This window comes from Bos javanicus, chromosome 13, assembly GCF_032452875.1.
Source record: "Bos javanicus breed banteng chromosome 13, ARS-OSU_banteng_1.0, whole genome shotgun sequence".
Classification (NCBI taxonomy): Eukaryota; Metazoa; Chordata; class Mammalia; order Artiodactyla; family Bovidae; genus Bos; species Bos javanicus.
In genome coordinates this window covers 17047291-17057689 of record NC_083880.1, presented here as the reverse complement: position 1 = coordinate 17057689, position 10399 = coordinate 17047291, and positions in this window count along the sequence as shown.

Here is a 10399-nt window from a genome sequence, read left to right as displayed (position 1 = left end):
GGGCAAAAGACCTTCAAAAAACTTTTTATAAAGCTCCTCAAAGTTGTAGACACTTGGCCAGAGACCTAGGTGAAGTGAGAGAACAAAGCACATAACTGTCAACTACAAATTGGCACTTGCCAAGAGCATTTGCCAGCACTGAACAACCACCACAGTGCTTGCCATCTGCCTCTGTGGAGACGGAACCCTGTGCTTCTGCAGGGTCCTGTGCTGCGGACCTCCAGCGCCCAGCGAGGGAGCTCAGGGTGGGCTGAGGCACTCTGTGCTCTAGGGAATCGGATAGAACAGGTCTTTAGAGTTAGACGTTTTCAGGAACTGATTTCATGATCCCAATCCTCGCATCTCTTCATCTCTAGAAAAGCACTGAAGTCCTTTCATGGTGACAGAAGCTCCTCGTGACTAGCAGCAAACCTCTGGTAAAGTAAGCACTGCGTGGCACTAAACTCCCCCTTCACCAAAATCTTCTATAGTGACCTTCCCCAATGGCTTCTTTGGAGCAGTCTCTCAGAGATATATCTGAGGTGCTCTCTCCCGGGCTGCAGTCCTCATCTTGCCCCCAATAAAATTGAACTTGCGACTCTAACATTGCACATCTTTTTAGTCGACATAACGATTTGGGGGAAAATCGGGGATGAGCTCACCATCTAGGAACAGAAAACAGAGAACATCTCCAGGACTGTGTGGCGGCTGAGCCAGAAGACACAGGCGAGACGCATCTGGAAACGTTCAGAGGCATGGCTTGTTTGAGTGTCTGTAGACACAAGTCAGGAGTTAACGATTTTATTCTGATTTGACCAGAAGCCAAGGGAAGGCTGCATGTCCACTGAAGACTGTCTGAGCCCCGCCATGGCTGTGGCTCTGCTCCAGGCTGCATGTGTGCTAACTCACTTCAATAGTGTCCGACTCTGTGTGACCCCATGGGCTGTAGCCCACCAGGCCCCTCCATCTATGGGATTTCCCAGGCAAGAATACTGGAGTGGGTTTCCATTTCCTCCTCCAGGGCATCTTCCCAACCCAGGGGTAGAACCCATGTCTCCTGGGGCTCTTGCATTGGCAGGCAGATTCTTTACCACTGAGCCACCTGGAGAGCCCACACATTTCACCACTGGCCAAAGTAAGTTGCATGGCTCAGAAAGATGCCAGTGGGTGGGGAGGCATTGTAACTCTGAGAAGGGGGGCGTGTTTCTGTTCTCAGTATGTCTAGCCATAGCTTTAGTTACTTTGATCTTGTAAATCTACATTCAGCCCAAATTTTCCCTGTTGGTTACAGAGTGATACATTCATCAGACTGCCTTGGAGAGACTTATACTCAGGTGCCTGTCACCTCTCAAAGGTAACACTTCCCAAACTGAACTTACCATCTTTCCCCTCAGTTGTTCTCCCAGACTCCCTGGCTCCTTCAGGGTCGCTCCATCCATTCAGCCATCCAGCCTAGAAACTGGGGCTCTTGTACTCTTCCCTGTCCTCCCTGCTTCTTCCACCTCCAGTTGATGGTCAAGTCCTTTGGATTTTAACTCTTCTACATTCCTCATCTCCCCTACTCAGAGGATTTATCTCAGGTCCTCAGCATCCCTCTCCTTGATCCTGTCTTGCCCTCCAGCACCTGCCCCATCACCTGATATACACATCTGATTGTATCAAGTTCTCTATTTCGTGGAAGTCAATTCCAGAATCCTGGCCAGAGCCTGCAGTGCATTTGTAAATAGCCTCTTCTTTCCACACTCCTCTGAACAACTAGCTATGCCAACTAGCTACTCCCCAAACTGTGTCAGGCCACACTTCATACCTCCTCAGCTTTTCTCAAGCTCCTCTGCCCAGAAAAGTCCCTCCACTCCTCATCTGTCAAAATCAGCCCATCTTTCTCCTTTTTTTTTTTTTAAGTGAGTTTTTATGACCTTCATCCCCAAGTACACCATTCTATTTTGCACCAGGTGTGAATATGATCATTGACAAAGCATTTTGGACTTGCTTGTCTGTCTGTCTGTCTCCCCGTTTTTGTGAGTGGTTGGTCCTGCCTCAAGTTTTCATGGGGGGAGGGTCTCCAGTTGGAGCGAGCAGTTGGCTTCTCCTCCCACCCCAACTTCCTCCTCTCCATGGAGAACTGACATCCACCTGACCTCTGTTCCTCAGTTGGGTAGAGCTTATCTACTGAAACTTCGAGAGCACTCAAGATTCGCTCTTGTTTTCTTCCGTTAACATTCCCCAAGCCAGAAGTTTTAGGAAGTGGGTCTAATCTGCCACAATCTTAAGCTAGAAATCCTTTTCCTTATATTGAAGGAAAACCCTCCATCAGGATAGGATTGGTGGGAATTCCCTGGTGGTACGCTGGTTAAAACTCTGAGCTTCCGACGTAGGGAGCGCGGTTTTGATTCCTAGTTGGACAAGTTTAAGATCCCACCTGCCGTGAGGCAACTAAGCCTGTGGGCCACCACTAGAGAAGCCCGAGGGCCACAACGAAGCCCCAGTGCAGTCAAAAAATTAAAAACAAATAATTTTTTAAAAAGATATAATTGGCACATACATTGTGTAGGTTTAAGGTGTGCTTATTTGAAACACGAATATATCGCAAAACCATCACAACAGTTGCGATCACGTCTCATAGTTGTCATTTCTTTCTTTGTGGGAAGAACATTTTAAAATTTACTCACTTAGCAACTTTCAAGAATATGATGAAGCGCTTTTAACCATAATTACCATCCTGCTCATCAGATTCGCAGAACCTATTCAGCTTCTGACCGGAAGTTTGTACCCTCTGACCAATTTCTTCCCATTTTTCCCCGCCACCCCCCTGCCCCTGGGAACCACCACTCTGCCGTTTCTCGCAGTTCAGTTTTTTTAGATGTCCCTGAGATCACATTGTATTTGTCTTTCTCTGTCTGACTTATTTCATTTACCATAATGCCCTCAAGGTTCATCCATGTTGTCACCAGCATCAGGAAGAGAAGCCAGAAGTCTTAGAAAGTAGATCTGCTCTGCAGACCGGTCTCCGTGGGTGGACTCTCCGGAGCCCAAGTTCTGTTTAGATTTGGGTGATAAATCTAAAGCCATGTTCTCCAACCCTTATGTCAGTAATAATACTGGCATTCTGATTCCTTGTATGTCCCTTTGCTTTTTATTTTTCTAAGTTATTAGTATTAACTGTAAACCAAGGAGGAGGTTTATTATAAGGTAATTCTCTATAGATTGTTTAAAACTTCAACAACTCCCTCCTAGATGGAAATTTCCTTGAGATTTTATTCATATTTAAATCCAAAAATGCTTAGCACAGATCATGGCACATAACAGAGGCTCTGAAAATATTCATTAAAAAGGTTTTTGCTGAAGTATGATCTTAGTGTCTGTAACACTAAAATGCACACATCTTAAATGTACAGGCTGATGAACCCACCCTTGTAACCACAATCCCAACCAAGTTACAGAACGTTCCCCGCCCCAGGAAGTTCCCCCATTCTTCTTCCAATCAGTATTCCCTTCCTGCCAGAGATAACCACTTTTCTGATTTCTATCACAAGGCACTTGTTTTTCTTTTTCTTTTAGTTCATATAACTGTAATCACGTGCGTATTTTTTTTCCAGAGGCCTTGCTTCTTTCACTCAGCATAATCATTTTAAGATTTATTTATGTCATTCCACATATCAGTAAGTTTTTCTCTTTTTTTCTATTACTGTATAGTATTCCACTGTATAAACAGATCAAAATTGTTTATTCTTCTACCAGTGGGCATTTTGAATATTTGCAGTTTTTGATTATTATAAATAAATCTCCTGTGGGTGTTCTCTTTTCTAATTTAATTTTTTAAATTGAAGTATAGTTGATTTACAATGTTGTGCCAACCTCTGCTCTACAGACTGACTTTTACATATTCTTTGTTTTAATATTCTTTTCCATTTTGGTTTATCAGAGGATATTGAGTATGAGTCCCTATGGTATATGTCAGGACCTCATTGTTTATCCATCCTATATATATCAGCTTACATCTGCTAATCCCAGATTCCCAGACCGTCCCCCCAACCCCCAACCACAAGTCTAGTCTGTTCTCTATGTCTTTGAGTCTGCTTCTGTTTTGTAAATAGGTTTCGTTCGTGCCGTATTTTAGGTTCCACATGTAAATGATATCATATGGTATTTGTCTTTCTTTCTGACGTATTTCATTTAGTATGAAAATCTCTAGGTCCATCCATGTTTGCTGCAAATGGCGTTATTTCATTCTTTTTTATGGCTGTAGTGTTCCACTGAACACACACACCACATCTTCTTCACCCATCCGTCTGTTGTTGGGCATTTGCGTTGTCTCCGTGTTTTGGCTACTGAGCACAGAGCTTCAGTGAGCATAGGGGTGCATGTATCTTTCTGGATATAGTGTGCTCGGGACATGTGCCCAGCAGTGGGATTGCCAGGTCAGATGGTGACCCTAGTTTCAGTTTTCTGAGGGACCTCCGCACTGATTCCCATAGTGACTGCACCAACTTACAGTCCTACCGCCAAAAGTAGGAGGGTTCCCCTGTGAACATTCTTTTTTAAAAAATTAATTTATTTATTTTAATTGGAGGCTAATTTCTTTACAATATTGTGGTGGTTTTTGCTGTACATTGACATGAATCAGCCATGGGTGTACATGTGTCCCCCCTACCCCGTGCCAAACCCCCCTCCACCTCCCTCCCCATTCCGTCCTCAGGGTCGTCCCAGAGCACCAGCTTTGAGTGCCCTGTCTCATGTATTGAACTTGGACTGGTCATCTATTTCACATATGGTAATATACATGTTTCAATGCTATTCTCTCGAATCATCCCACCCTCTCCCTCTCCCACAGAGTCCAAAAGTCTATTCTTTATCTCTGTGTCTCTTTTGCTGTCTCACATATAGGGTCATCATTACCATCTTTCTAAATTCCATATATATGCGTTAATATACTGTGTTGGTGTTTTTCTTTCTGACTTACTTCACTCTGTATAATAGGCTCCAGTTTCATCCACCTCATTAGAACTGATTCAAATGTGGTTTTTTTAATAGCTGAGTAATATTCCATGGTGTATATGTACCATAGCTTTCTTATCCATTCATCTGCCAATGGACATCTAGATTGCTTCCATGTCCTGGCTATTATAAACAGAGATGCGATGAATATTGGGATACATGTGTCTCTTTCAATTCTAGTTTCCTTGGTGTGTATGCCCAGCAGTTCTATTTCCAGTTTTTTAAGGAATCTCCACACTGTTCTCCATAGTGGCTGTACTAGTTTGCATTCCCACCAACAGTGTAAGGATTCCTTTTTCTCTGCACCCTCTCCAACATTTATTGTTTGTAGGTTTTGTGATAGCAGCCATTCTGACATGAGAGGTCATGAGATGGTATGTTATGCGGTTTTGATTTGCATTTCTCTGATAATGAGTGATGTTGAGCATCTTTTCATGTGTTTGTTAGCCATCTATATGTCTTCTTTGGAGAAATGTCTGTTTAGTTCTTTAGCCCATTTTTTTTATTGGGTTGTTTATTTTTTGGTATTGAGCTGCATGAGCTGCTTGTATATTTTGGAGATTAATTCTCTGTCAGTTGCTTTGTTTGCTATTATTTTCTCCCATTCTGAAGGCTGTCTTTTCCCTGGGAACATTCTTGTACAACTTTTTTTGTTGACATACTCAAGTCTGTTGGTATATGTTGGAGTGTTCACTACACAACTGCCAATCACTTGAATACTGCCAATGAACAAAGCTTCTAATAGCATCTTTGTAGATACAGACAGTCTGTTCTCCTGGGAGGCTTTACTACCTAGGTACAGTTGATTAAATCATTGGCCAGTGGAGATTGGACTCCATCTTCAGCCCTCTCCCCTCCCTGGAGGTCAGTGAGAGCGGGACTGGAAGTTCCAGCCCTCAAGTCACATAGTTGGTTCCTCTGGTCACCAATCTCCATCCTTAGATGCTTCCTAAAATTGCTCTCATTAATATAACAGAAGACACTTTTATCATCCTTAAAACTTGGGAAATTCCAAGGGTTTTAGGAACTCCTTGCCAGAAATGGGGACAAATACCAAATATATGTATTTCTCATCAAAAATCACAATATCACACTCCCTGGTTTCTTTCTCAACAGGTTCAGAACTCAGAGGGGAGAGAGATGAAATTAATTTGCACATTGAAATCCAGCACTGTGGGTATAATAGAGAAGATTTACACATCGAATAAGGTTAAGCCTCTGTCAGCCCTATAGTGATATGATCCCATGATGATTGTTCAGTTCCATCCCCTTCTCTTACTCAAGAAAGCATAGAGGCGTGCAGGCAAGTCACGTTACGGCCTTGGATGAGACGGTGACCCATATCAGATTTCAGGAAGGTGTTTTTAAATTGCCTTCTTTTCTGCGATGATGTTCAGGTCCAGACAAACAAAATGTCTCTTCCTAGAGCAGGGAAAACCAACTACCAAAGAAGAGGAAAACGAACAGATGGAAATAATTATGTTTTTCAGCTTTCTTGCAGCAGAGAGAAACTATGTTTTTGCTAAAGGAGGAGGTCTCAGCTTTAAAGGAAATGAAGGAAGGCTACTTGTGAAAAAACAGTTCACTAGCACTTCTCGTTCTGTTTCTTTGAAGGTCACAATTACAGATATTTTGATAAAGACATCCTCTTCAATGCTTGTGGTCTTTTCCACTTGATGGAAGAGATACAGTTGGTACTGTTTAGTCACAGCTGTCATCTTACCCTGAAATATGCTAGAAGATAGGAGGAGGGAAACAGAAAAAAATTTTTTCATTTTCCCCAAGGTCATTTCATCATTTTCTAGCCCTATATGTCTACTGAACACTTGCATTTTGATTCCCATACTCCCTGTTAAGAAACAACCCTCTGGTTTAAGAATGTGTGTTTTGGAATATGAGAGTGGGCTGTGGAGAATCATTATTTGGAATTACACAACTAGGGGAAAAAAAAGAGTTTGAAATGCAACCTGCAATCAAGTAGGATCATAAATAGACCACTGAATAAATCAACAATCTGTCACTGAATTTGTCATTGAATCAAGAAATAAGAGACACTGGTGAGTTTTCACTTCATAAAGCCAAAGGTAAACTTGAATAATTGTTACATTTAGTCCAAAGAAGATTGTGTCTAGCCTGTGAATTACATCTGTAATAAACCTAAATAAAAACCTCAACAGCTTCATGGCAAAAAAAAGAAAGAAAGAAAGAAAGAAATAATGAGAGATTTTCTTGAAATTTTTATTACAAAGGACATTTTTATATGAGTCCCTCAGGAGCAAAAGCCCTGTCTGGGTTCTGTAGATCCTCAACACTAGCTAGAATCTAGTGGCTGGAGGAGGCAGTAGGGAGGGGTTCTCTCTTGTGCAGAAGAGGTCTTTGCATCTTCTTGAAATAAAGGGGATGCTGGCTGGGGATTTTCACAGTGTCTTCCACCCTCCCGCCTGCTCAGGAGATGAGAGACCCTGTATAAGCTTCTGGAATTCCTCTGGCTTTCAGTTGCTCTTTAAATGCCCAAAGCTTTTTATTTCCTTTGTGTAAAACAGTAATGGAACCCAGAGACAGCCATCTGCTATGGTTTAAATGTTTGTGCCCCCCACCTCAATTTGTATGTGAGAACCCCAAAGCTGATGGCATCAGAAGGTGGGGCTTTGGGAAGATGATGAGGTCATGAAGGTGGAGCCCCCGTGAATGGGATTAGTGCCCTTACAAGACACCCTGGAGAGCATCCTTGCCCCTTCCTCAACATGAAGACACAGCGAGACCATGGCTGTCCATGAACCACGAGGAGGGTCCTCACTGATCCTAAATCAGCCAACAGCTGGATCTTGGACTTACTAACTTCTAGAACAGTGAGAAGTATGGTTCTGTTGTTTACGACCCACCCAGTCTCTGGTATTTTGTTATAGTAACACATTAACCTCAGACAGATCTGGGTTCTCATCGTGGTTCAGCCACTTACTGTGTTTAGCAAATTATTTGATCTCTCTGAGTCTCAGTTCCTGTTCATAATAACGCCTGTCTCATTGGGAGTTTAGGGAGAAATGAGATTGATTTACATTAAAATTCCCAGCACACAGTGGGCACTAATTCTCCTCTGCTGTTCTAGGAACATCTTACCTTGGAGGTGAACTGTCGTTGCTCCTCTCTGCAATGCTTTTGCTCCAGAGAGGCACAGAGTGTAACTTGAAAGGGTTACTAATCCCTCGAAACCCTCTGATCACAGATAAACTCATTTCCCGATCCTGCCACGTAAGCCACTGATCTGGCTTTGATGACCCGATCACACGTTGAGGACCACATGAAGGTTGCCACTCAAAGCTGTACTCAAGATCAAAGTTCTGGAGCCAGGCTCACTTCTGCCCACGCTCTCCGGGGAGGCACCCAACGACATGATGGAAAAGATAACAGACCCCCGCGAATCATTGCCTATAGATCAGGCTGTTGGTCTCCCTGCTCAGAGAGTGGGAACCTTAGTGCTGGAAAATGATAAAGACATCTTAAAACTTACTGGCCGATTTAGGTGTGTGCATACGTGAACTAGGACTTCCCTGGTGGCTCAGCTGGTAAAGAGATGCAGGTTCAATCCCTGGGACAGGAAGATCCTCTGGAGAAGGAAACGGCCTCCCACTCCAGTATTCTTGCCTGGGAAATCCCATGACAAGAGGAGCCTGGTGGGCTACCATCCATGGGGTTGCAACGAGTCAGACACGACTGAGCAACTAAACATGTGTGAACTCAGCTTCTAAAAAATATCCACAGGCAAGTCACAAAACATGCACAAAAATCATTTTTAAAAAGGTACATTTCTTATTGGAAGGATTAGTTTTCAACCAATCGAAGCAATTAAAAAGTTATGGAAAACCTTGTCAAAAAAGCAGGACAGACACCAATTAGTAGCAAATGAATTAAAACTTTTAAAAAAAATCAGAAAATTGTACATTCTTTAATAATTTTTTTACTGAGAAAAAATACAAAAGCAAATATATATATATATAAATGGCTATAATCCCACTTATCTTGATAAAGTCTTATTGGTAAATATCTGGGTTTTTTTTTTTTTTGGTAACTATCCATTAAATACTGTCTGTGTATATATTTCCATATTTTTAAACCAAAACTGGCATCCTTCAATATAAATTGCCACCGAACATCATTGAATTTCACTAAATCTTTATTATTAGACTTCTGAATTTGTTTCTAAGTGTTTGCTGTTATCAACATTACAGGAATAACTGTATAGAATGACTTAGGAAAGAAATTAAGGGGAAATAAGTCAAAAAAAAGTTTCTGAAAAGTGGACAAATTGTTTAGAGATACATTAAACAAAAATCATCCTCTGTGGAATATCAGAAATATCTCTACACAAGAGTCCCTGGGAATTAATTTTTGGTCAGATTATAATTTTGATCTACCCATAATCTTAAAAACTTGTTTCTTCTGTATTCAGCATCCTTTTATTTCTCTCCTCTGCTCCCTTCCTGCTCTGTCATCCGAAAGCCAAGGCATTTCATGCCAGCCTTTCTCCTGCCAGTCCAAGCTCCTCCCAAGCCTCCTCTCTTTCTAGGACATCTGCTCTGCTAATGTCTAGCTTTTGATTAATTCTGCCACCCACTTTCTGCCCTTCTCTGTCCAGGCTGCTGAGCGCTGCTGGAGAGAAAACCCACAGCTTGTTCTGCTGGTGTCACTAGGTAAATTTTTCATCCTTGCTGGACTGGCCCTCTCCCAGGCCCCTCATGTCTCATCCCAGTCTCCACAATTTGGTCATCCTGCCCACTCATCAAAAAGCCTGAGTTCTATCCCTCCATCTAATTAAGCCTTAGATCCTCAGTTTGTAAAATAAAGGGAATACTGGTTACAATGGACAAGAAGTGAATGTAAGAAGGATGTTTCTAATGTGCTCAGAGACAAGAGGGAAAAAAAAAGATGTCCTCCTGAGGATTAAGCTAGAAAATTTCAGATGGAGAGCTGCATCTATTGTCTGTAAACCAAACAGTTGTTGTTCAGTTGTTTCGCTGTGTCTGACTCTGTGATCCCGTGGACTGCAGCATGCCAGGCTTCCCTGTCTTTCACCATCTCCTGGAGCTTGCTCAAATTCATGCCCATTGAGTTGGTGATGCCATCCAACCATCTCATTCTCTGTTGCCCACTTCTCCTCCTGCCTTCAATCTTTCCCAGCATCAGGGTCTTCTTCAGTGAGTCAGTTCTTCTCACCAGGTGGCCAAAGTATTGGAGCTTCAGCTTCAGCATCAGTCCTTCCAATGAATATTCAAGGTTGATTTCCTTTAGGATGGAGTGGTTTGATCTCCTTGCAGTCCCAGGGACTCTCAAAAGTCTTCTCCAAGACCACAGTTCGAAAGTATCAATTCTTTGGTGCTCAGCCTTCTTTATGGTTCAACTCTCACCAAAAAGCTGTCTAGAAGTGTGT